The 12,860-nt window shown below is 46.2% G+C and overlaps 1 long non-coding RNA gene across 1 annotated transcript in view; it reads left to right on the top strand.

Moving 5' to 3' along the window:
* Positions 1-9,431, top strand: part of LOC141050259 (uncharacterized) — a 94,373-nt gene extending 84,942 nt beyond the window's left edge. The window contains exon 4 of the long non-coding RNA XR_012220503.1: positions 8,259-9,431. This is a non-coding gene — a long non-coding RNA (uncharacterized lncRNA). The remainder of the gene's footprint in view (positions 1-8,258) is intronic.
* Positions 9,432-12,860: the final 3,429 nt, after the last annotated feature.

The raw sequence follows: 12,860 nt of genomic DNA, 5'->3' as shown, positions 1-12,860 counted from the left end.
AACATTTAACACATTAGCCGGATGATGGGACTACTACTGTCCCATCATTGGCTAATGTGTCAATCACTGTCATGGTAGCAGGCATCGCCCGATGGGACTTGTAGTCCCATCGGACGATGCTTGCACAGACCCCCGGACATCAGCACAGCCCCCCGGCAGGCCTGCACAGCCCCCCGGCAGGCCGGTTCAGACCCCCACAGGGTGCACAGCCCCCCGGCAGGCCGGCACAGCCCCCCGGCAGGCCGGTACAGACCCCCACAGGGTGCACAGACCACCGGCAGGCCGGCACAGCCCCCCGGCAGGCCGGTACAGACCCCCACAGGGTGCACAGACCACCGGCAGGCCGGCACAGCCCCCCGGCAGGCCGGTACAGACCCCGGGCAGTCCAAACAGCCCCCCGGCAGGCCGGCACAGCCCCCCGGCAGGCCGGCAGAGACCCCCGGAAGGCCCGAAATGACGGCGCATCATGATGCGCACACACCGCGCATCATGATGACGTCAGTCTGTCAATCAACTTTGAACTTCCGATTCCGATGCCGAATTCCGATATTGAAAAAATATCGGAAGTCGGTATCGGAATTCCGATACAGCAAGTATCGGCCGATACCCGATACTTGCGGTATCGGAATGCTCAACACTAAACAAGACACATTTACAGGAAAACTGTTAAACAATGCAAATCTATTGATGCTTGACTAGAGATGAGCGACGTTGCCTTTTTTAGGGTCGAGTCGGATTTCATGAAACCCGACTTTCTCAAAAGTCGGGTCGAACGAAATCGTCTGACTATAGGGAAAAGTCATAGGCCGACTAAAACACGAAACCCAATGCAAGTCAATGGGGAAGCAAAGTCGGCAGGGAGTGGAGGACAGTAAGCACACCTACATTGCCCATTTCAATGCCAAAAACATCAATTCTTATTCCTGAAGCTTGTCAACCTTAATTTACTTTATAAAAACAGTTACGCACTGAAAACTGGGGGTTATTTGGATTAAGTTGTGGGTGGGGTAGGGCTGGCTCCAGGTTTTCATGTGCCCTGGGCCAAAGAGCACCCCTTTAACACATACCACAACTCATGATGCTCCGATATGGCACAGAAATATAGGTATAGTACAATGACAAATACTTCACTGTTTACATGACATGACTGATCTATTTTAAATTGTGCAATAGCTCAAAAAAAGGACAGTATATTACTCCATACAGTATTATGGCCACCACATTGTGCGCCATACAGAATAATGAGCCCCATATATTTCTCCATACAGAATAATTGGTCACATATAATGTTCCATACAGTATATGAAGAGCTCCACATAATGCTACAGTATATGATGGTCCCCATGGACGATGCTCCAGTGTGTTATAGGCCCAAATAATGCTCCATATGTAATGGGCCCCATTTCTAATGCTCCAGTGTATAATGTTCCCCATAGATGCTGCTCCAGTGTCTGATCTGCCCCATTTAGAATGCCCCAGTATATGATGGGCCTCATAGATGATGCTCCAGTGTCAGATGTTCCCCATTTTGCATGCTCCAGTATATGATGGGCCCCATAGATGCTGCTCTAGTGTCTGATCTGCCCCATTTAGAATGCTCCAGTATATGATGGGCCTCATGGATGATGCTCCAGTGTCTTATGGGCCCTAATAATGCTCCATATATAATGGGCCCCATTTCTAATGCTCCAGTGTATCATGTGCCCCATAGATGCTGCTCCAGTGTCTGATCTTCCCCATTTAAAATGCTCTATTATATAACTGAAGGATTCATCACGAGTTCCACGTAGGCCTAATGAGTTCATACTCTTAGAAATAGATAAATCACTATAGATAAAGGGGCTATGAATACTTAGTAAGCCAGGTTAATGAGGCTAATAGAGCTTTAACTGTCATGAGGATAGATTAATGAGAATAATATTGGGGTCTTGTGTAATTTACCCAAGACCTATTAAAGCTCTCAGCACGTCTACACAAATACTAATAATTAACAGCCGAGTACAATCTGATTGGTTAACGAATATGAATATGATTGGTTGGAACCATTTATGCTTACTGTTGAATGATCAATTGTCCAATGAAATATGATTATGTAATGTAACCGCCTACTCAAATGAGCATATAAGCTTGACCTGATTAAAATTAGCCAGGCGTAGCGTGGCATCTTACAGATACATACCCTGTCTCTGTGTCGGTTTGTCACCTTGCCCGGGCAACACGCTATCAATCTGGCTACCATCCGGCATACCTAAAGATCTCCCGTTGAGAGATAAACCCATCAGTTGGCGTCCCTGGGTGGGCTGGTCTCAACCAGAAGACATCCAGTATCCGAGATCCGGCACCACCCGCAGACTGAGGCTTACAGAGGACTCACAGACCAAAATCACCGGTGAAGGTAAGAGCCATTGATTCTTACATCCCTCTGTGCCTCCTCTTGCCGCATCTGCAGCCGGGTCCCGGGTATAAGTATAGCCGTCTTCTTAAATGACCAGTTGTTTTGTTAAAGAACCGTAGAATATCCTTGTGATATATTAATGGTATACCGGATTGGAGGTGTGTATGTGTATGCATCTGATGCACATGTGGACAATGAGACTCCCTGAATGAATTGAATGACTGTATGCATGACAAACGGATTGTCACATACAATCCTGAATGTATAAGGGAGTCCGTTAGGTATGCTAATTGGTTACTTGGTACCTTGGTACCAGAAATAGAGTGGAGGAACACTAGGAAGTTAAACACATAGTCACACCTGAGTGAATGAGATAAGCTGAAACCAATATATTTTGCTATTGTTGCGGAGCTACGCAGAAAGACTGGGTTACACGTAGTCGGGCTTGTCCTGTCCGTGCTTTCCTGGTGGCCTATGGTTTTGCAACAACTTAGCTAATATCTTGGGGAAGTTGCAACTGTGTGGGCTATGTATGAGTGCACCCTCCATGTTCCATTTCTGCCTTGCTTCATATGGGATTAGAAGATTATGAGAGGATCTGGGTTATATTAGCCTGCCTATGGTTACTTGGATTTGCTCTCTGGTTGATATATAGAATTGCTGAATACGCTAGGACTAATTATAGAGAAGTGCCATCTCATACTGAGTACGTAGAGATTTAGTGTTAGATGACCAGGAGGGTCATGGCCAGACCACTAAATAGTTAACCTTCTTATCAAGGTTCCCATGGGTTTGATACCTATCAACTGATCAGTTTCAGTTTAGGACACGCAAGTTCAAACATTGAGCGGGAACCTCATATAACAACGGTACGCAGTCTATGTATACAGTCGGCATAGATATTGCTAAGCACAGTGATAAAGAAGAAGAAGAGTAGTTGAGAGGTGGGCACACAGTAACAGCGTATATCAAGAAAATAGTGAGTAACAACCAGAGAAAGAGGCAGGCAGAGAGACTAGGCAAAATGGGAAATGCAGAAAGTTCAGAGCATCAGGAGGGTTGCAAGGCGTGTGAGATAGTTGAGAAAAGAGAAGGAAAGTTTGCTGTAAAAGACGCAAGGAAGTTGTTAAAAGGATTAGGAATGGAGAACGATCCACTGGATTGCTCTCTCTGGGAGTCTGCTTTAGCAGGAAGCAGGGGATGGATTGCTGACAATAAGCTAACAAAACAAGCAGAGGCTTGGGCAGACGCAGCAAAGGAAATGAAGAAAGAAGGTTGTTGGGTTAAGGTAGAAACCCGGAAAGGAGTGAGGTATGCAAGGAAAACAAAGACGCCCCCACCTTATCAGGCCCATCCTATGACAGGACCAGAAGGATGGACTTGCGTGTGTGGACAACAGAACCCCGACTGGCGTGAACAATGTTCTGCCTGCGGGAGGCCAAAACCTCATAAGAGCACAGGGATATACCCAGTCCTACAGGGTCAGACTCAGTATCAGGTCCCTGGGTATAATAATAATAATACGGTAATAAAACCGGAGGACAGTATGTTAATTACAATGGAAGACGGAGACTATCAAACTATGGACACGACTGGTATCGCAGCAGCTGCAACATCTACCCCCGCACGACCGACTATACAGACAACTACCGTGTCTCATTACAGACCATGGAGTCCAAAGGACCAAATTACATTGGTCAAAGACGCCCCAGACCCTTTTGACTTACCAATGGCTTTTTATAGATGGATGGTAGGATTAAATAACACCTACACCTGCACATGGATGGACTTAGAGTCCCTCCTGAGGGGGAAAATTGGGGATGCACGAATGGACACAGTACTGGGGGAGATAAATAGAGCTGGAAGATCATATGGTGCAGAACACAGACTGGTGACACAGTACGTAAGGACTATAGAGTCAGGGATGCATTTCCTGAAAGGACTGCATGCATGGTGTCAAGGGAAGGTGGGGGAATCCACTATTTCCCTTTTGGATGTGGTACAGGGTCCTAAGGAGACAGTAGACCAGTTCTGGGGGAACTTGAAGCTGAGATATGCAGATCTAGGCTATGACGGCATGGGAGAAGCAGGAAGAAAACTTTTCCATGGAGCTTTTATGGCAGGGCTTAGGTTACAGCTTAGACAGAAAGTACAAGCAGCTAAGCCCGACTGGAGGACATGTCTTATAGAAGACTTAGTGCGTGTGGCAAAAGGTGTTGAGTTAGACCAGAAGATAAAGCCAGTACAGATACAGTATGTATCCAATGACACCCGGACGGGTCAGAAACCTACCACAGACAGAAATCACCGCAGGCAGACTGAATGTTATAATTGCGGTAGGATGGGCCACATTAGCCGGCAGTGTAGAACGGCCAGGAAACAGACTCAGGCCAGGACGGACGTCCCGACCCAAGACCCACAATAGGAAACAGGCAACCCCGTAGACATCTATCCCCTTAGGACATCATCATGTTCAAAAACGGGTCCACAAGGGGTAATCTCAGTATCTCTCCCAGATGGTAAGAAAATCCCATTCCTGGTGGATACGGGGGCAGCCAAAACTGTTATTCGCCAGGAACACGTTAAACCATCTGACATATCCAATGAAACTATTTACACTCAAGGGTTTGAGGGACTGATACAGGAATGTAAAATGACGAAACCATTGCCCCTCCGACTTGCTGACCACACATGCCTGACTAAGTTGCTAGTTAGTGACAAAACACCTGTAAACTTACTTGGTTCTGATGTACTGCAAGCGATTCAGGCCCACATTCTGTATGGATCTGACGGAACTGTGAAGTTAACTGCAGGCGTTTCCGAAAGTGCTTTGTGCAAAGTCCTAGCCTGCATGTATTTCTCTGACTCCCCCGCCCTTCCAGAAGAGAATAAGGAACTAGCACAGATCCCAGACTCGCTGTGGTCAAAGGCTAAAACTGACATCGGGCACATGCCAGTCTCTCCTGTAATGATTAACCTGAAATCAGGAGAGAAACCACCGCAATTAAAGCAGTATCCACTAAGTGTCGCTCAAGAAGAAGCAATAAGTAAAAATATTGCGGATCTAATTGCTTCTGGGGCTCTAAAGCCAACGAAATCTATAGCCAACACACCCTTGTTTCCAGTGAAAAAGAAAGGAAAAAAAGGGGAGCAAGTTACTTACAGGATGGTTCATGATCTCAGAGCAATAAATGCTGTCACAGAATTACTAACACCAGTGGTCCCAAATCTGCACACGATCTTGGCGCAGATCCCTTTTACAGCTGCTTACTTCAGTTGCATTGACTTAGCAAATGCCTTCTTTTCGGTCCCTCTGCATCCGAAATGTCAGTACTTGTTCGCATTTACGTTCAGAGGTCGACAGTATACCTGGTTGGTTTTACCGCAGGGAGCCCAAAACTCTCCAACCTTGTATACTGCTGCTTTGCAATTCATTTTGCAGGATTGGGACAACAAACATGCGGAGGTTGTTCTACTTCAGTATGTTGATGACCTACTCCTTTGTGCCCCAAACAGAGATGTATGCTGCGAAGCTACAATCTCATTGCTTCTGCATCTTGTTGCCAAAGGGTGTAAAGCATCCAGAGAAAAGCTACAGTTCTGTCAGCCAAACGTTGTGTTTCTCGGACATTGCATATCACAGGGTGCACGCCATCTGACAGAGGACAGGAAAAAGGCGATTGAGGTGTTAAAACCACCTACAGGGGTTCAACATCTACGTACCTTCCTGGGGCTGGCATCATATTGTAGGCCTTGGATTCGCTCTGCATCCATTCTCATGCAACCACTCTATGATTGTCTGCCCTCTCAACCTTTCAAGCTTGACCAGGAAGCACTAGACAGTTTCTACTCACTCAAACTAGCAATCGTCTCTGCTCCAGCTCTAGGCACCCCAGACTATGCTAAACTTTTCCTCCTGTACTGCACAGAAATGCAAGGACATGCTACAGGGGTCCTAGCCCAAAAACATGGTCAGCAAAACAGACCTGTTGCATACTACTCTGCTCGCCTGGACCCTGTAGCGAGAGGAGCACCATCTTGTGTCCGAGCAGTAACAGCTGTCACACTCCTTCTTGACAAGGCATCAGAGATCATACTGGACTACGCTGTCACCATCTACACTCCACATGACTTACACAGCATTCTTAACCAAGTTCAACCCAAGCACTTTTCTGTAGCCAGACATCTGAGACTGCAGTGTGCACTTCTCATGCCTCCCAATGTCACTCTGAAACGATGTACAACTTTGAATCCAGCCACTCTTATTCCCATAGTGGAGGATTCAAAAGGGGGGGGAGAAGGACAGGGTAAACCACTATTTTTGCAGAATTTGACTGAAGAAGAACTCTTTGATGTATATCATGAGCATGATTGTATGGCCCTTATGGCCCAAGAGACAGCAGGTTTTTCACATGTTTCTGATGTACCCCTTGCTAATCCAGATGTTGAGCTTTTCATAGATGGATCTCGAAGCATCGGTGAAGACGGACGGTTCTACACTGGATATGCAGTGGTAACACAGTATGAGGTAGTAAAAGCAGAACCACTCGCTCCTCACATGTCCGCACAAGAGGCGGAGTTGACGGCACTCATTGAAGCGCTTAAAGGGGCTGACGGTAGACGCTACAACATTTACACAGACTCAAGGTATGCTTTCGGGGTGGCCCATGACTACGGTCCTATATGGAGGGCAAGAGACTTTCTTACATCTACAGGCACTCCTGTTAAACATGGGCACCTCATCAAACAACTGATGGAAGCGTTGTTGCTGCCCAAAGAGGTTGCCATAATTAAGGTAAAGGCACACACAAAGCTTAATACCACCGAAGCAAGAGGAAACGACAAAGCGGATCGAGCTGCCAAGGAAGCAGCCAGAAGACCCAGACACAATGAGACCCCTGAGGCACCTCCACTGTTATGGTAAGCACTGAGTGTAACCACTTCGACTTGAGTATCTTGCAGGCTCTTACTCGGCAGACAACCGGGGAAGAGAGAAAGGCTTGGTCGAAAGCTGGAGCACGTGACCATGAAGGTTTGTGGATGGTGGGACAGCGGGTGTGTCTGCCAAGATCCTTGTATCCCGTCATGGCTCAAGCAGCCCATGGACCGACGCACCTTTCTAAAAATGCTATGTGTTCTTTGGTGGATAAGCAATGGGTCGCTCCAGGTTTTACAACAGTAGCTACCAGGTTCACACAGGCATGCCTGACATGCGCACAACACAACCCAGGAGGTGTAGTGAAAGTACCACAGAAACACATACCTAAGCCCCTCTACCCGTTTCAACGACTGCAGATCGATTTCATACAGTTACCCCCAGTAGCAACGTATGAATATGTACTCGTGTGTGTTGACCTCTTCTCAGGGTGGCCAGAAGCATTCCCGATGCCGAAAGCCACTGCAAGGGCTACTGCAAAGAAGCTGATGTCAGAAGTTTTCTGTAGGTTCGGACTACCTGAAACCATAGAGTCCGATAGAGGTACCCACTTCACTGGAGAGGTAATGCAGCATGTTATGCAAATGTTGGGGGTTACACAAGCATTCCACACACCCTACAGACCTCAAGCAAGTGGTAAGGTTGAGCGGTTAAATGGGACACTTAAGTTAAAGATTCAAAAAGCAAGTGAGGAATTGGGGAAACCTTGGACAGAATGTTTACCCCTAGCTTTGTTCTCCATTAGGTACACACCTAATAGAAAGACAAAACTATCTCCTTTTGAAGTTTTGTTTGGGTCAGCACCAAGGTTAGGCCTATACTTCCCACAGACACTGCAGCTACAGTGTGACAATCTCACTAGCTATGTCCAGAGCCTTCAGAAGAGGCTCTCGCTTGTGCATAAACAAGTCTTTGATTCTATTCCAGACTCAGAGAATCAAGAAGGAACCCATTCCCTCCAACCAGGAGACTGGGTGGTGGTCAAGAGACATACACGGAAACCATTGGAGCCAAGGTTCGACGGCCCGTTCCAAGTTCTCCTCACTACCTCTACATCAGTAAAGCTTGAAGGAAAACCCACTTGGATTCATGCCAGCCACTGCAAGGCCCTGGAACGGAAGAATGATGATCCTGTTCCTGTTGCTGATAACAGCCTTGCTCCAAGAGGCACAGATGCGGAAAAATCAAAATGACATTTTAGAGACTGAAGTTCCTTTCGTAACTAATTCTAAGAAAGATGTGCTTTGGATAATTTACCTTCGCTATAATCAACAGAGGTTTATAAATGCTACTAGAGATGCACTAAGGCAAATACTAGATCTAGGTAGCCCTGACGATTTTTGCTAACACAATAAAATATGTGAATATTCCCCCAAAGAATTAACAAGGTTGAGAATGAGATATGATCTCTCAACCCACTCCAGGGAATTTGGTGAAGAAAATAATGACAAGCCCAACACTGGCGCTTAGGCCTTTGAAGTACCTGGAGGAAGGAGGGTAAGAGAATCATATCTGTTCTCAAAAGGGGGGACTGATAGGGGAACCATGATTCTGTGGGGTCCTTTCATACACTCTTAGGGTCTCACACTCCATACCTCTATGATATTAGCTGACAGAAGAAATCACTTCTCACCTAATCCTGTTATTCTCTCCTCTTACCTCTGTAATACTTATGATTCATGTAACTGAAGGATACATCACGAGTTCCACGTAGGCCTAATGAGTTCATACTCTTAGAAATAGATAAATCACTATAGATAAAGGGGCTATGAATACTTAGTAAGCCAGGTTAATGAGGCTAATAGAGCTTTAACTGTCATGAGGATAGATTAATGAGAATAATATTGGGGTCTTGTGTAATTTACCCAAGACCTATTAAAGCTCTCAGCACGTCTACACAAATACTAATAATTAACAGCCGAGTACAATCTGATTGGTTAACGAATATGAATATGATTGGTTGGAACCATTTATGCTTACTGTTGAATGATCAATTGTCCAATGAAATATGATTATGTAATGTAACCGCCTACTCAAATGAGCATATAAGCTTGACCTGATTAAAATTAGCCAGGCGTAGCGTGGCATCTTACAGATACATACCCTGTCTCTGTGTCGGTTTGTCACCTTGCCCGGGCAACACGCTATCAATCTGGCTACCATCCGGCATACCTAAAGATCTCCCGTTGAGAGATAAACCCATCAGCCTCATGGATGATGCTCCAGTGTCAGATGTCCCCCATTTGGAATGCTCCAGTATGTGATTGGCCCCATTTTTAATTAACCCAGGCATGGTACGTGAAAAGAGCTCCAAGGAGTATCTGAAGTGTGTGCTGCCGCATCCTTCACTTTTGGTGTGGGTGAAGGACACAAGGAAAGTGGTTGCTCCTGACCAGAAGCCTGCACTTACGTCTCAGTGCTTGCATTTTTTTAAACTTAAGAAGAGGAGGCGATAGAGCTGGAGGCTTTTTCTGCAATGTAAGCCAAAAACAGTTCCTCATGCTCCGGCTTTAAAAGCAGTCTACCTAATCCCATAAAACAGAGCCTTACAGGCCTTCCAGAGCTACACCATGACACTGGCTCAACACCTCCTGCCTTAGCTGCTCTTGTGTTTTTGACACTACCAGCTGATGGACCACCACCACCATCAGTACCAGGTGGCCCCCCACACCCACGTCCATGTCCTCTTGCACCACACTTCCTAATGTTTTAGAAAATTGACCCAAAATACCAGCAGATATATGGTACTGTATCAGAAGCGTACAGCTCTATACAGTCTAGGGATAACAGTAAATCTCCGTATATATTTCATGAGTCATACTCAGATGCTCCCAACCTCAGTATGGATTACCCAATAAAATAAAAAGGTGAAAAAGGTACAGTATCACCAGATACAAGGGATATATAGTATAGTGTAAACATTCTGAATCTCCGTATGCATTTCAAGAGGCAGACACAAACGCTCTCAGGCCCAGTATGGAGTACACAAGAATATGAAAAGTTGTAAATGGGTAATGTAATACAAGTGTACACCTGTTTACAGTGTTGGGCAAATTTGAAATCTGTGTATATATCTCCGGAGTCACCCTCAGACGCTCACTCAGTCTGGGTTTGTCCATAATAAAAAATGTTGTAAAAAAGGTACTGGATAACAAGATAGCAAGTATATATATTATAGGGTACAATTGAAATCTCCGTAAACATAGTCCCGTAGTCAGTCTCAGACACTTACCCAGTATGGATTTGACCGTAATACTAAATGTCGAACAAAGGTACTGTATAACAAGATACAAGCTGTATCGAGTTTAGGGTAAAAATTGGTATCTCTGATTCACCGTGTATATAGAAGGCGTAAATCACACACGCTCACACACGCTCAGTCACTAGGGATGATACCGTAATTCAAAATTTGGAACAAAGGTACTGTATCAGCACATACCAGGTGTATCCAGTCTAGGGGTAATTGTAAATTTTCGTCTATACTTCTGGAGTCAGACACAGACACTCACAGGCTCAGTATGTCTTACACCAGAATTTAACAAGTAGAAAAAGGGAAAGGTAGTCAAAGCGTACAACAGTATACAGTGTTGTGGTACTTTTAAATCTTCGTATATATTTCAATCTCAGTAAGCCAGTCCAGACTCACCGCTACTGGAAACTACATGGATACAAGTACAGACGGAGATTCGAGTGTTATCAGAAATTTGGGAATTACTCATTGCGGGAAAACCTCCCGGTAGATGTTGCAGAGGCATATTGTGCCAATTCAGGCCAGGCGTCCATTTTAGAGGCCCAATAGTCAAAGGGGAATGTCTTTTGAGGGAGAACATCAATATGGGAGGAGAAGTAGTTTGTAACCATATTTGACAACTGCTGTCTCCTGTCACTTTTAATCGATGCAGTATTAGCAGTCATGTGAGCGGTACTTGAGAAATCATTCCTCAACATGGTCATTAAACCCCTGTCTCCAATGCCACTTCGGCTGTGTGCACCACAAACACCTCTTCCATTGTGCCCACTACTGCTCGTGGGAGAAACATCACCGCTGCTGTGTGCTGGTAAAGCCTCAAACAACCTGTTTACCAGAGTTGCTTGTTTGTTAGCCAATATTATCTCTAGGTTCTCCTGTGGCATGATGTTGTGAAATTTGCCTTTGTAGCGTGGATCGAGGATGCCGGCCAGCCAGTAGTCGTCATCTCTCATCATTTTGGATATGCGGGGGTCCCTTTTTAGGATCCGCAAGGCATAATCGCACATGTGGGCCAATGTTCCAGGTGTCAATGATGCACTGCCAGTGGTGGGTGGAGGAGCACTTTCTGGAAAATCAACATCCCTACAGTCACGCACAAGCACTGTACATGACGTTGGAAGGCCAACATTTTCTCTTGCCACCTGAGAATCATCCTCCTGCCCAAAATAATCATCCCCCTCATCCTCCTCCTCTTCCTCTTCTTCCTCCACCTCGTCCAGGACAGTTCCCTGACCAGACAATGGCTCACTGTCATCAAGGCTTCCCTGCTCCTCCTCTGCAGATGCCTGATCCTTAATGTGTGTCAAACTTTGCATGAGCAGACGCATAAGTGGGATGCTCATGCTTATGATGGTGTCGTCTGCGCTTACCAGCCATGTGCTTTCCTCAAAACACTGAAGGACTTTACAGAGGTCTTTCAGCTTCGACCACTGCACACCCTACAATTCCATGTCTTCCCTCAAACTGCCTGCCCGTGTAGTCTCCCACAAATGCATTACAGGCTTCCTCTGTTCGCACAGCCTCTCAACCATGTGCAGGGTGGAGTTCCACCTTGTTGCAATGTGTATGATTAGGCGGTGCTTGGGTAGGTGGAGCAATTGCTGCAGCTTCTGCATACTACTGGAGTGTACGGCCGAGCAACAGATGTGCGAGCACAGTCTTTGCATCTTATGGAGCAGGAATGTTAACTCCAGATAATTATTAAGGAAGCACTGCACCACCAGGTTCAAAGTGTGAGCCAGGCAAGGTATGTGTGTGTGAGTTTTGCATGGGCTATGGCTGCCACAAAATTACAGCCGTTATCACTGACTACCTTGCCTGCCTCAAGATGTAGACTGCCCAGCCATGACTCTGTTTGTCGCTGCAAGTAGTCAGCCAGTACCTCTTTAACACAGCCTGCTGACGCTTACCACTAGCTGTTCGGTAGTGGGACACCTCGTGTGCAACACTGCCAGCTGCGGATGGAGTGCTTGTGCGACTGCACTCTGTGGACGAGCTTTCGCTGATGGAGGAGGAGGAGCGAAAGCCTACGGCCAACTGTTTCCTATACCGTGGGCTAGGCAGCACTGTTCCACTGCCGCTGTCCCCAGTGGAGCCTGCATCCACCACATTAACCCAGTGCACAGTGAAGGACACGTAACGGCCCTGGCCATGTCTAATGGTCCATGCATCTGTTGTGAGGTGCACCTTTCCACTCACTGACTGATTTAGTGCATGGACAATGTGGTCTTTCACATGCCGGTGGAGGGCAGGGATGGCTTTGCAAGAAGTGCCGACTG

This window comes from Dendrobates tinctorius, unplaced genomic scaffold (genome assembly GCF_039654945.1).
Source record: "Dendrobates tinctorius isolate UK_male_01 unplaced genomic scaffold, ASM3965494v1 ptg000151l, whole genome shotgun sequence".
Taxonomy (NCBI): domain Eukaryota; kingdom Metazoa; phylum Chordata; class Amphibia; order Anura; family Dendrobatidae; genus Dendrobates; species Dendrobates tinctorius.
Note: the sequence above shows the minus strand (reverse complement) of the source record. Positions and strands in the feature narration are given on the sequence as shown.